The sequence below is a fragment of the Monodelphis domestica genome, chromosome 1, assembly GCF_027887165.1.
Source record: "Monodelphis domestica isolate mMonDom1 chromosome 1, mMonDom1.pri, whole genome shotgun sequence".
NCBI classification, from domain to species: Eukaryota; Metazoa; Chordata; class Mammalia; order Didelphimorphia; family Didelphidae; genus Monodelphis; species Monodelphis domestica.
Genome location: NC_077227.1, coordinates 607,659,710 through 607,674,445, shown reverse-complemented (window position 1 = coordinate 607,674,445; position 14,736 = coordinate 607,659,710). Strand labels below are relative to the sequence as shown.

Sequence of the window (14,736 nt, the reverse complement as noted above, 5' to 3'; positions counted from 1 at the left end):
AAAATAACTATCTGATGTTTCTTCTGAACAATAATAAGAACAATAGGAAACCAAGGAGAACTATTAAAGCCAGATTCTCTCCCTACCACCTCCCCGCACACATACCTTCATGTAATTTTTGATAGGAGCTATGAGAGATTCATTAATTTCTGAGGTCAACCTGACTGTCAGGGAGAGACTTGGATAACAATCGCATGTGGTAAAGAACAAACCATATCTGATTAGTTGTTCTCATTGCTAGTTTTTCTCATCTTCCCTACTGTTTGTTGACATGGAGCTAGGGTGGTAACAAGAGATGACATGATACTGATCTTGGACTATTCATCAAAAACTAAGTCTATGTCCCAGGCATTAGGCTAGGTCCTGGGGATACAGAGTTGGAAATATAACAGATCTTACCTTCAAAGAGTTTACATTTTAATGAAGAAATATTTATATTAAGCTTTTATAATATTTCATGTGTTTTTTTCTACATTCTGATTATTAATGTTAGTGAAAGATTAAAGAAACTGTTTCTTTTGTAAAATATTCTTGGATAAACAGAAATATTGTGAACAGAGCATTTGTAAAACTAAATGAATTTAAAAAAATAAATAAGAAGTCTTTCCTGGACAAATGACATTGATATATCATGAACAAAAGAATGGGACCAGTCACCAAGGATAAAGAATTCATCACCCAGTGACCAGAATACTGGGGGATAGTCTTGAGAGAGACAGCATAATTTGGTATCAGAACCATTCTAACTTGGAAGAACTTACCAGAGCTTATATTCCACTGGCACAGCCTTCAAAAATTTTGGGTCAAATCCATACCACAATGAATAATTAGACTAAGAGAACTGCAAAAGAAAAATGAAAATTGCAATGAGGACAGAATAATTTTTCTATTAAGATGCTATTGTTCATAGCTGTATGCCCTGGCTTATCTCCTGCTAAAATATTTATTTGTGGAACTGACTTATTTGATTTTGGCAAAGAAGACTTGAACCAGGGACCACTGTGTACTGATGCCAGTGACCTACCACATAACTGGTTAGCTCAGTTTGTTAAGAGCATAGAGGTAATGAGACTACAACCATGGGGCCCATCTCTATATTAACCAATTAGTTTTGCTTGCTTTACTGCTAGACTGCATTTTGAATCCTAACTAGTTATGATAAAAATATGTAATACCAGAAAGAATATGTATAGTTTTAGGGAAATACATACCTACTGGAAGAAAAATAAATCAAGATACAGGTCATCTTTACTGAAGATGAATGAATACATGGTTAGAGTATTTATTGTGTAGTTTGTACCAGTTACTAAGGACCCAAATGTAAGAAATAAAATACCTCCACTCTAGGAGCTTGTTTTCTAGTAGCAGAAGAAAACATGTAAAGAGGTAATAGAGGAAGAAAAGAATGCCATACACAGTAATAACAATAGTATAGAATGATTAACTGTGAATGACTTAATTATTATCAACAAGGAAAGGATCCAGGAAAGGACCCAGAAAGATAAGGCAAAAAGTTTACCTACTTATTTTTATGGGAGAAGCCAGAGGTGAAGGGTTCCAAGTTTCCAGTGGGGTGTAAATAATAAGAGAATACATCAGACCGGCTAAGATGACAAAAATGGAAAATGTTAAATGCTGGAAAAATTGGGGCACTAATACATTAGTGATGGAGCTGCAAACTGGTACAACTACTCTGAAGAGCAATCTGGAACCATGCCCACATGGCCATAAAACTGAGCATACCCTTCAGCACAGAAATACCACTTATAGGTCTGTATTCCAAAGAGATTAAAGATAGGGGAAAAGAACCAACCTGTAAAAAAATAATTATAGCAGCTCTTTTTGTGGTGGTAAAGAACTGAAATTTAAGGGATGTCTACTAATTGGGGAATGACTGAACAAGTTGTAGAATATGTTGTAATGGAATACTATTGTGACATAAGAGATGACAAACAAGATGATCACAGAAAAACCTGGAAAGACATATGCAGTAATGCAAAGTGAAATGAACAGAACTAGGAGAATGCCATACACAGTAATAACAATAGTATAGAATGATTAACTGTGAATGACTTAATTATTATCAACAAGGAAAGGATTCAGGATAACTCCAAGAGCTCATGACAATAAAAAGGATATCCACAACCATAGAAAGAATAGATGGAGTCCAAATGCAAATGGAAAATATTATTTTTTATTTCCTCCATAAATTTTTCTCTAGTGTAAGTAATGGGTCTTTTTTCACATGACATAGAAATATGTATTATATGATAGTATATGTACATCTCTGTGCATTTACTTTTCCACTTAAATCTCCTTCATGCACAAGTGTCTTTGTGCACACTCATCTACATCACAGATGAAAGCACACAAAGACAAACATCATCCTTGGTTACCCAGAGACTACTACTACTATATCATATTGTCTGCCTTCTTGGGGTGGGCGTGAGGTGGGAGAGCAAGACAGAATATGACTTGCAAAATATCAGAAAATAAATATTAAGAAATTGTATTGAAATGTTATTGGGGAAAAATAAAAATCCATTATTAATAAGAGAATGAAGTCATGGAAACAGATATGGTGTGGAGGCCAAGTTCCCAGTAAGATAAGGAAAAGTGTTCAAGTACCAAAGCCAGGGAGCTGAACTGGAGTGCATGTTTCTTATTGGGTAGAAAAAGTTGGAGAGTGTGATCAAAATGAAGTTCTTGGATTAAAAGCATCATCTTTTGCATATAAAGTACAAATTATTGCACATTTCTGATGATATCACTCATTCTCATCCTAATTTTCATCATTATCATCACAGCATCTAAAAGCATATATTCTGTGGAGTAAAACAACATCAATCCATTTAGGTCCAGTCAATAGTTGTCTCTCAATTTGTCTTTATGCACCATATAACTTGTGAGGCAAAATAGACATGGAACCCTGGATATATAGTCAGAGCATCTGGAACTGAGGTTTCTCTCTTTCTCATTCTACTTGTGTGGACTTAGGCAAATTGTTTTATCTCTCAGAGCTTGTTTCCTTACCTATATATAGTGCCCTACCAATCACAATTTTCCCCCTTTTTTAATTTAGAATATCTTTTCATGATCACATGATTCATGATTCCCCTCCCACCCCCAATGCTCATTCCTCCTACCTCCCAAGACTGACACGCAGTTCCACTGGGTTATATATGTATCATTGTTCAAAACCTATTTCCATGTTATTCTTATTTGTAGTAGAGAATCTCAAATGTTTAACGTGAAGCTAAAATGACAAACTTTATAGAACTCTTTATGTTATAGTAACAAAGTACCTTATAAAAGTAAAGTATTATTATTTAGCTACTGTTATTAAATAATTTTATTTCAACTAGCATTCATGAAGGAGTACTTTCCAATGCACTCTGGAGTTCTAAGAAACAGGAAATCATCAATATAAACGCAGACTATTCCTTGCCTCAAATTACCTTTCTAAAGTAAGAATGTTGAGTCTTTTGGAGGAAAAGAAAAGAAGAAAACAACAATTGCTGATATTAGGATATTTGTGGCAACGAGAACAGGCAACATTTTTGATATATGGCACTTTCTGGTTGTACATTATCAAAATGTCAGGCTGCCTTTGGTATTATATTAGTGTTTAAAGGAAACAAAAAGCACAATGATGTGCTGTCTCCACCCTTTGTCTGCAGTCAGATCTGAGAGCTTTGTTTACTCTGTACATCTTAGCTGAGACAGAGACTTAAGTGGTTTGAAGGAGGAGGGGGGGGAATACCAGAAAACAGAAAAAAAAGAAGGCTCCTCTTCTTCCTTGAAAACCCAAATGTGCTTCCCAACTCTTTGTACCCTGATATTCACTAAGCATTAGATTAGAACAAAATAACAAATCACATTATGTTTTCCTGCTCAGAATTCATTAAAGGATTTAGAAGAGATTTTAGGAGGACAGGGCATAAGAAACAATGAGCTGGTTAATTTTTTTTTAATTCAGAAAGACCTACATGAAGTAATGAAAAGTGAAATGAGTAGGACCAAGAGAACATGACATGCAGCTATTTAATTAATATTTGAAGAATAATCTGTGAATGTCCATCTCCAGTGAATGAACTGAAAATTATATATAAATGATTTTTCCAAGATCCTATAGCCAGAAAGTAGAAAACTTTAGATGTGAACCCTGGCTAGGAATGACTGGAAAGTAATTTTGAAAAGTGTTAAGGGCTTTCGGTAGATAGAAAACTAAATGAGTGCGTAGTTCAACATGGTAATAAAAAGGAGAATGAGACTATGTGATGCATTAGAAGAGGTATAGCTTCCAGAAACAGGGAGGTGATCATCTCTCAATATTTAGCCTTAGTAAGACCATATAAAAGGTATTATAGTCTGCTCAGGCAATACATTTTAGGAAGGACTTTGATGAGCTGAAGGGTTTATATGGAAGAGTAGATGAAGAATGGAAAAGTGAGACCAATAAAGATGGTAGAGTTGGAGCAAATAGAAAAGTCCAGTTCTCTCCCACAATTATTCCACAAAGACAAACAAAAGGAATCATAAAAAATCTTATCAGAGTCTTTTTATAGGTTGGGCAAGAATAAAGAAACAGATATTGGGGATAAAGACTACCTAGGAGGGTTCAATAAAAAGCTCTCCAATGTGGATGCTGAACTCTGATGACCTTTTGTTTCACATAAGTCCTGTGCAGCTCTAATATCCATTGGGGATAGGTCTGACATTGAACAAACAGCAGGAATAGGAGCCAGTTGATATCTTTGTTGCTCATAGCCCACAATGGGTCTCATATACAGTGCAGACTAAGGAGGGACCAAGAGTGATAGATGAATGCAAGAAGTCACAGATTTAACACTATATATACTAGGCAATAGGAATAGAGGCTAGTAGTAATTGTATGATTCTTACTAAGGAACAGGGTTTTAGATTTAGCTTCCAGAACAGTATGAGAACTGGAACTGAGTAACTGGGTCAGAGATATCAAACCAAGGTATAGATTACAGTTCTATTGCTTTTAACTAAAAAAAAAAAAAAGCATTCTAGCTAACTGTCAGGGTATTGGTCTATTGATGTTCCAACCAAGGTTAAGTCTACAGTTATGTTACCAAAACCCAGATCAGATTTCTACTTGGACCAGACTGCTTTGGGTACACTAATAGTGTTTGGGCCAGAGCCTTAGCTCCTCCATAACATGAGACCCAATACCTAGAGAAAGACACAGTGAAACTTGAAAGAATATAAAGTATGTCCAAGCAAGACTCAGATATTGCTTCCAAGAGTATGTAAAATCTCATTCAAAGTCCTAATACTGGAAGAAAAAAATAAACAACAACAAAAACTCCTACTTTTCAGGGTGAATAGGATAACAGGGACACTCAGGACAATTCCAGAAAAACAGGATGACTCCAAAACATCTATAAATGAAGCCTCAAAGAAAAGTACAGTTTGGACATAAATTTTTCTAGAAATACTAAAAGTAATGAAGAGAGAATAAGAAAAATTTAAATGATTTTACATAAGATGTGAGAGTGCTATAGAAAAAGATTTAAAAAATGAATGAGAGTTATGGAGTACAGACTTGGAAGAATCAATAGATTAGTAAAATAAGCACAAAATGTTACATAAAGATTTAATATCTTGATAATAATAAGGTATCAAACAACCAATAAGAAGCTATTCTATCAACCAATAAGAAATGCTAAAAAAATCAAAAGACTGAAAAAGAAGAAAATATAAATTATTGTATGTTGAAAACAACTGATCTGTCAAACAAATCAAACAGAGAAAATTTAAGTACCATTAGATTATATGAAAGATGTGACATAACTCCCTCCCCTTCTCATAAAAAAAATAGCATGAACACCATATTTCAAGAAATAATTAAAAAATGTCTAGATGTCTTATACTAGAGAACAAAATAAAAAATGGAATCCATCTGTCATTTATTGAAGGAAAAAAATAAAAAACAAAAAAGCAGGAAAATTGGAGCCAAAATACATCATTTTCTGAAATAAAAAAATACTGCAAATATCTAGAAAGAATTCAATGGCAAATATATATATAGTCAAGATAACACAAGATTCAGCAGCTACCATACTATAGAAACAGAAAGCTTGGTATATGATATACTTGAAGGTAAAAATTGGAACAGCTAGGATAGTGTGCCAAATCTAGAGTCATGTCAACTCACTTTCCTAAGTTCAAAATGACCTAATTCACTGACTAGATGTGTGACCCTGGACAAGTCACCTAATCCTGTTCATCTCAGTTTCCTCCTCTAGAAAATGAGCTGGAGAAGGAAATGGCAAACCAATCTAGTCTCTGACAACCTAGAAAAACACAGAACTACTAAAGTAGTCAGCAAAACCAAATCTTTAATCAGGAAAGAGACAGGTTCTTAAATATATTGGCTGACACACTGAGTTAAACCCTGGGAGGTCTGGGGACAGTGTCTCTGACAGAATCACGATGCTAGATGATTCTCCAAAGATTAATAGAACTTGGGGACTTATATACCTTTTGGGGAAGTACATATGGCCAACAGTTTACAAGAGGCTATAGCCAGAGGTTAGGGTGACAGGGAATGGCCTCACTTATAATGGGTACAAAAAAGGATGGTTCCAGCCTGGTGTTGGTCTTCTAGGGAAAGGATCTCTGATATAATTTGGGGAAACTTCTAAGAGAAAAGGGATTGAGGATTTGAGCATTTCTATTACTCTTATTCAGGACACTGAATGGATGCTTGGTGATCCCTTTGTTCAGCCTAAGACAAAGTCATTTTGGGACTTCCCTTCAGGCAGTTTCCCGAAGGAAAGAGGCAAACCTGGGGTTTCCAGAACTCAAGTTGGCATCTCTTTGCCAGGAAAACTTCAAATGGGGTCACAAAGAGTTAGTTGGACATGACTTAAATGACTGAATAACAACAAAAGGTAAAAGCAAAAGCTAGAGGTTTACAGCCAAGAATAATTTGGCCAAAAAAAGAAAGAAAGAAAGAAAGAAAGAAAGAAAGAAAGAAAGAAAGAAAGAAAGAAAGAAAGAAAAGCAAATATGAGAATAATCCAAAGGGAAAAAATAATGGACTTTGAAGAAATTAGAGGTCTTCTAATATCACTGATGAAAAGATTAAAGTTGAAACTCAGAAATAAAACATGAGGGTTAATAGAACGATAAAAAAGGAAAATATGAACAATCAGAATTGACTAAACAAGGAGTAGATGTTTACTTTCTAATAGTAGGAGATGATAACTTGCCACCTCAGAATCCTAAAGTCACCATAGGTAATAGAGGGAATGAAATAAGACAAAGCACTTGGGAGGAGTTTCATTATGTTTTAATGAAAAAGAAGGAAAGAAGAAAAGGAACAGGGAGATGGAGAATCAGTAATACACTAAACAAATTTAAACCTCAGAAGGTTAAATCACAAAGAAGGGTCAAAAAAGAAGAAGGAAAGTAATAAAGGTTAAGAACTTGAGTGTGAGGTCTTTGTGAGAGAAAAAGAAGAGAAACAGGGAGGGGAAGCAAACTAAATTAAACAGAGGTCAGTGGTGTCAAGAAGACAATTCTCTAACTGGATTCTTCTTTCTTTGAGCAGTCTTGTTTTTTCTCTTGCAGTCAAAATAGCTAAAGAAATCTTCCTACACATATTTGTAACTGAACTTATTATTAATTGAAACTTTCAGTGCATTTGTGTTTTTTGCTTTTCTGACCATGATATTATATTTATAGGTCCATGATACTCTTTTGTATAGTTGCTACACAGTAATCTGATAGACACAATAAACATAGTCAGAGAAATTAATATTAAAATGTCTCAAATAAAAAAAAGGCCTCAATGAGAACTATTCCACCAGAGGAGGGCAATCTTGGTTTCAAATCAGAATTAAAGAAAAAAACCTTCTCTCTCTTTCCTCATACAAAAGAAAGGGCTTCAAATAAAGTTGATTACAGGAAAGACAACATAAATGAACTTCCAAAGAAAAACTCAAAGACCAAATGGCTTCACAAATGAATTTCATCAACCATTAAGAGAAATTCTAATTCTAAAAGTATATAAACTTTTTGAAAAATTAGCAGGAAAAAAAAGAGGAGGGAGAATCCTACCAAATTCTTTCTTGAACAGAAATATTGTCTTGATACATAAACTAGGGAATATTAAATAATAAAATAATACTGTAGGCCAGTATCCCCAATTAATATTGATGTAAAAATAAATTTAAATATAAAAGAGGCTTATATAATAGATCACAAATAAAGCATTTCAAACAATCTTTTTTTAATTTTTGAACCACCAAAAAGCCATTTTCTTCTTTATATTTTTATCCTCATTGCCTATAAGATAAGAAATAAAATCCCCAACCCAATCTGTCTTTTCAATCATTATTTCTTTCAAATTATTTCATATTACTGTCTTGCATGTGCTTTCTCTTTTACTGAAAATGACATATACACCAGTCCCAGTATATGACATTTCAGCTCTTTCCTCCATGATTTTGCACATGACTCTTCTATGCCTTTCCCCTCTGTGACTGTAGACTATACCTTCCGTTCATTTTTTATTCTTAGAATCCCTAGGTTTTTTTTTTTTTCAAACTGCAGCCCAGGTGCTGTCTCCTCCAGGAAGCTTTTGTGATATCTTGAGTATTAGTTGTTTACTTTTAAATTTTATTTTGTTGTTTTTATTTTTGTATTTCTTTATATAAATGAATAAATAGAATTTAAATACTTAAAGGAATAGCTAAGTGACTTAAAGAAAGAAATATACAGTAAAACTATATTAGTGGAGGACTAATATTTCCCTTTGAAAACAAAACAAATCTAACCACGAAATTAACAAGAAAAAAGTTAAGTTCTTAAATGGAATTTGAGAAGTGTTAGTTATGATATATTTCTGTCAATTCCTGGATAAGAATAGAAAGAAACATACATATTTTTCAATTAAGCATAGAACTTTTACAAAAATTCAACATTTACTAGGACCCCAAAACCTCATAAATAAATGTAGAAAAGCAGAACTTGTAAGCAATAAAATTATGTTCAATAAAGTACATTGAAAAAATGAGTAAAATTAGAAACTAAATATTTAAATCTAAAAAGTTGATGGGTCAAAGAACAAATCATAGAAACAATAGTTAATTTCAGAATAATGATAATGAAAACAAAAAAGTTATTATATACAAATCAGTGGAATTAAGCCAAAGGAATCAGTAGGAGAAAATTCACATCTCTAAACATCAACAAAAGATTGGGAAAAAAGTTGGATGCACAATTAAACAAATGAAAAAAAATTTTTCTCAGCAAACATGTAATTTAAAATCTTCATTAAAATAAGTACTAAAAGAGAACTTCTTGAAAATCAAAGAAGAGATTAACAAAATTGAAAACAAATACATCATTATTAAATTAATAATATTAGGAACTGGTTTTTTAAAAAAAAACAAGAAGTTTTTAGATAAATCATCAACTAATCTGATATTTTGAAAAGAAAACAGAAAATAAATTACCAGCTTAAAAATAAAAAGACTCAAAGTAAAAGAAGAATAAATAAATGATTAGAAACTACTTTGCCCAATTACATGTAAATAGAACTGACTACCTAAATGAAACAGATGAAATAGTTACAAAAATATAAAATTCTCAAATGAATAGAAGAAACAAATAATTGAAATAGCTTAATGTCACAAATAAGAATTTGGACAAGTCATAAAAAAGTTTCAAAATGTAAAAACAGACAGACCTCATATATTTAAAAGAGAATTATCTCACTCAAAAAAGAAGTTAATTCTAATATTACATCAATTATTTGAAAGGTTAGGAATAGAATTGATCCTACCAATGTCTTCCCCTGTGATTCAAATATTGTCTTGATCTTTTACCACTGAGAATCAAAAATGAGAAACAAAATTGTAGACCCAAATACCTTATGAGCATTCATGAAAAATAAAATTTAAATATGAATATCAGGCATGATAGTATAAACCTATAATCTCTGCTACTAAGGAGACTGAGGCTGGTAGTATTATTTGATACTAGGAGTTCTAAGATGGGATGTGCTAAGCTGATCAAGTATCCATACTAAGTCCAGCATGAATATGATAAGCCCATTCTTTCAGGCTGATTAAGGATTTCAGTCCAGGATAGAAAGAGGGAAGGTCAAAAACTCTCATTTTGTATCAATATGGAATCAGACTTATGAGTATATAATAATAGCAACTACCACCCAGGTCAGTTGTGAGTATCAAATGAGACAAAAATTATAAAGCACTTAGCATATTGCCTGACATATAGGAAGTACTATATAATTGTTAGTGTTTTTTTTTTTTTTAAGAATAAGGACAGCAAGGTCTCTGTTTATTTGAAAGATCTTTGATTTTAAGACAAAGCCACTGAAAAGACTTAAGATAGGGAGATTTAGTCTCAATATGTGGATATATATATATATATATACACACACATACATATATTGGGTTTATTTATTATATTATATTTATTATATGTAACTATTTGTGTGTACAGATATGAATATATATATATATATATATATGGAGAAAACAGCAACCTATTACAAGAGTTATATGCTATGGTCAAGTTGGATTAATTTGAGGAACAAAGAGTAGGTAAAACAGTCCAAAAGGCCCCAAGTGATTGTATCAATAGATGCAGAAAAAGACTTTGACAAAATACAAAAAAAAAATCATTCCTGTTGAAAGTAACGTCAACAACTAGAAAACATAGGAATGACCAGACCTTTTCTTAATATAAGTAGTATCTAAAACTAAGAAGCAGAGTTATATGTAATAGAGAGAATACCTAAAGTAACACTGTCTAATATCACCACTATTTTTTTTTTTGCTATAGTGTTAGAAACTGTTGCTAACTCCAGCAATTAAACAAGAAAAAGAAAGTGAGGAAATAAGAATAAGTAAAGAAGAATTACCTCTGTTTTGCAGATGATAATATGGTTTACTTAGAAAACTCTAGAGTCAACCCAAAATTAAAACAATAACCTCAGCATACTCACAGAATATAAAACAAACCAATATAAATCAATAGAATGTCTGTATATTTCCAATAAAACCCAACAAGAAGTGATAGGAAAGAAATTCAATACAAAATACCTTAAAAAATGCATGAAATACTTAAGAATAAATATACCTGCCAAAAAAAACCTCAGGAACGTCATTAGTACAATCATAAATCATTTGATATAGAAATAAGAAAAGAAAAAATTGGATAAATAGTATAATAAAATGACAATGCTGCCAAATTACTTTTTTATGCTTTATGTACATATGAATATTGTATGTATATATCCCTATAAGCCAAATCTAGTTAGAACCAGGTGTACACATATAATCTTCTTGGGCATACATAAAAAGGGTAGGGGGATTCTTATCAATTAAAGCTATTCAAATGTGAAATGAACTTCATTCTCTTCACTCCCAACTCTTTCTAGAAATCCTTAAACAACATCTCCATCCAAGTTGAAGTAGGGACTTATTTTTGTGCATGGAAGTTAGATTCACAGATAGCTATGGAGTCCTTTGCAACAATGAGTATCTATGATTCTATGAGAGTGGAATCTCAGTTCATAGCTTTTTCTGAATCTCACGATCAGATAATGAACAAAGATTGAGTTATACAGTAAGTATGGGAAGGTGTTCAAGTTGTCTTTTACAGAAGCTGAGAAAGAAAAAGTATAGGAGCAAAACTTCAAGCAATGATTGATAAGAATTGAATTAATTAGAAAGATAACTTGCTGTAACAAGACATTTATGACGTGATCTCCAGATGCATTTGGAAAACAATTCACAGAATTTAAAAGCTGGAAGGGACCTTAATAATCATGCAGTCCATACTCTGTTTATACAAAAGGTACTGCTTTAAAGAGAAAGGCAGTTATGGAGCTTCTCACACATATTGAATAGTTCCCAATTACTCTCTTAACTTTTCAGTTTACTTATACTACCCTCCCCAAGTCTAACATTCTATTTTCCCATGTAGAGGATACTAAAGAATCACAATCAGATATCACATATGACAGAGCTTTTTCATCACTTTGCACTGAATGCTGGAGTCCATGGGAAGACAGACACTAGGACGACTATACACATAGTCTTGCTAGCTATAATTCCTAATCAAGTTTTCATCTGTTCTCATTTTTAACATACGGCAAAAATAAGCTACCATGTGGCTTGATTATCTCTATAGTTTCTGAGTCTCTTTATCAAATATGCCCTCACTGTTTAGACCATAGATCTTGGCTACATGACATCTAGGATAATTACCTAGGAGATGAGGGTGGGAAAATAGCCTGCCTCTCCTGGAAAAACAAAAACTAAAATGTGAGGGTAAATTTCACTTAGATCACTGCCAGTTTAGAACTACAGAGGCTTGTGGAAGTAGTCATTGTTTTGAAAAGACTTTAGGGATGGGTCAGACCCAGGAGGATTCTAAGGCCCTGACAGAAAATGCCAGTTACTTAAAACACCCAAGGAGATGAAACCAATAGAGATCAAAGCCCATCTGCTTCAAGGAAGAGATCAGGTATCCTTCCTTTAATTCTGACAGCAATATGTTTTTGAGACCCTGTAAGTGGATCCGGTTTGCATTGCTTTGATTTTTGGTTTATGAAAAAGAAGGCAGAATTCACTTATGGGAGCTTTTCTGTCATTTTGAAGCTGTCTTCATTTTAAAGTCCCTCTCTCATAAAAAATATAGATATGCAGGTGCCAGTCATTTTTGTAGTCATGCCTCTCTACTCTAGGGCTTTCTTGCCATTTGATCTCTCTCCAAGGGCTCCAACTGAGCAGACAAAGGCCAGAAAATACTGTGAATTGAGTATCAGCTCTCATGTGTTATCTGTTATGCCCACTGTCCAAATTATTTAAATTGATAACCACATTTGCATTTTATATTCATAGTGAAACAATTCTGTTTATTATAGAGAGAATGGGTATAATAGGATTATTTACTGGATAAATCTCTCCCCACTGAGCTATATCATAGAACCATAGACTGGAAACAGTTTTCAATAGCATGCAGTCCTGCCCCTTCAGTTGACAGATGAGGAAACTTAGGTTCTGAGTGGTGAAATAACTTGTTCAAGGTCACACAAAAAGTAACTGGCAAAAGGTGGCTAAGCCACAGACTTCCTGTCCCACAAGCCAGTTTCCTTTCTGTTATGCAAACTGACTTTAATTCAAGACAAATGATTTGACACTGACATAAATTATGATGTGCCATACATACTGCTTTAAAATTTCAGTTATGTCCAAGACATGGATAGTTTGTTTTGAGGACTAAAACAAATAAATAAATAAATAAAGATCTCGCCTCCAAAAAAATCATATTTCTTAGTCACAAGATCAATTCTGAAATCTTGATTGGTTTCAGTTCTAATTGAATCATATAAACTTAAACCTCTTCATCAAAGCAAAAATTTGCATTATACTTCTCATCAAAATGTCATATCACAGCTACAGGCACATTTAAACTTAAAACTTGGGTGCTTTTTTCAAGAACTAGTTTCAAAAGCCCAACATGATGTTTAGATTAATCCAACTAGTTTACAAACAAGATGAAAATTAGTCCTAGTTTCTTCTCCTTTATTTGTATTGGTGTGGGTAACTCAACTCTTGCCTTCTCTGTTTAATGTATTTGCTAAGAGAAGGGTTAAATAACCTGTATATCCATTTTGAGAACTTCTTGTTTAGGGGACAAGCATATTCTTGAAGGCTATGTTAACAGAATACAAATTCTGGTAGGACAAAAGATTAAGGCTCTCTAGCTTGACAGCACTAAACCAAAAACAAATAATGTGCTGAGGAATAGCATGATTCACTGTAGAAAAAGTTCATCAACAGAAACCTGATTAAGCTTTTAGTCATAGCAACTTATGAACCTGAGCTACAGGGATCATGATATGCATTGCTAGAAGAAAGGCCCTTCCAAGGATGCAACCAACCAAGCCCTGAAATATTGGAGTAAATCATTACATTTATTGTTTTAACTCAGTTCATAGAATAATAAAATTTTACAGTTGGAAGAGACTTCAGTCATATATTTAATGCATCTTATATCCAATAGGAAGCCTCACTATCAGGTACCTGGCAAATGGCTCTTCAGCATCTTATTGATGACTTACAATTGAAGAAGGGAGGAAATACATGAGTTAATCCCTACTAACTAGTTAATAATTGAATTGAGTGAAAGTATCCTATTCCTGAGTTCCAATTTCATTTCACCATTTGACTAATTGATATCTCCACTTGGATGCTTTTGGGGCATTTCAAATCCAATATATTAAAAACAAATTGATTGTCTTTCCTCCCAAATCTTCCCCTTCCTCCCAAAAAAGGATTCTTTTTTTCTGTTGAAGGCAAAACCCTCCTTTTCAAGCACCTGGGTTTACAAATTAGGAAATATTCTGATTTTTCCTCTCTTCCTCACTATCATGCCCAATCAGTTTCTAAATCTTTTATTTCTAATTCTTTGACATCTCTCATATCCCCAACCCCCCAACATGGCTACCAGCAGAGTTCAAGTTTTCATTATGTCTCATCTGGATTATTACAACAACCCACTAATTAGTCTCCCTGCTTCCCTCTTCTCTCTTGTCAAATCCATTTTTTACACGACTGCCAAAATAATCTTCCAAAATAATCACTTTGACCACTTAATTCTCCTACACAATAGGGAGTATTAAAACTCTATGTTGTTTTAAAGCAAATAAATATTCAA

The 14,736-nt window shown here is 33.2% G+C and overlaps 1 protein-coding gene across 2 annotated transcripts in view; it reads right to left on the bottom strand.

Moving 5' to 3' along the window:
- LOC103104397 (putative leucine-rich repeat-containing protein DDB_G0290503) overlaps window positions 1–14,736 on the bottom strand; it is a 115,911-nt gene that overhangs the window by 88,795 nt on the left and 12,380 nt on the right. For both annotated transcript variants that reach the window (XR_008915600.1, XM_056813820.1), the window contains exon 2: window positions 762–841. The gene's annotated coding sequence lies outside the window, so the exon portion shown is untranslated. The remainder of the gene's footprint in view (window positions 1–761; window positions 842–14,736) is intronic.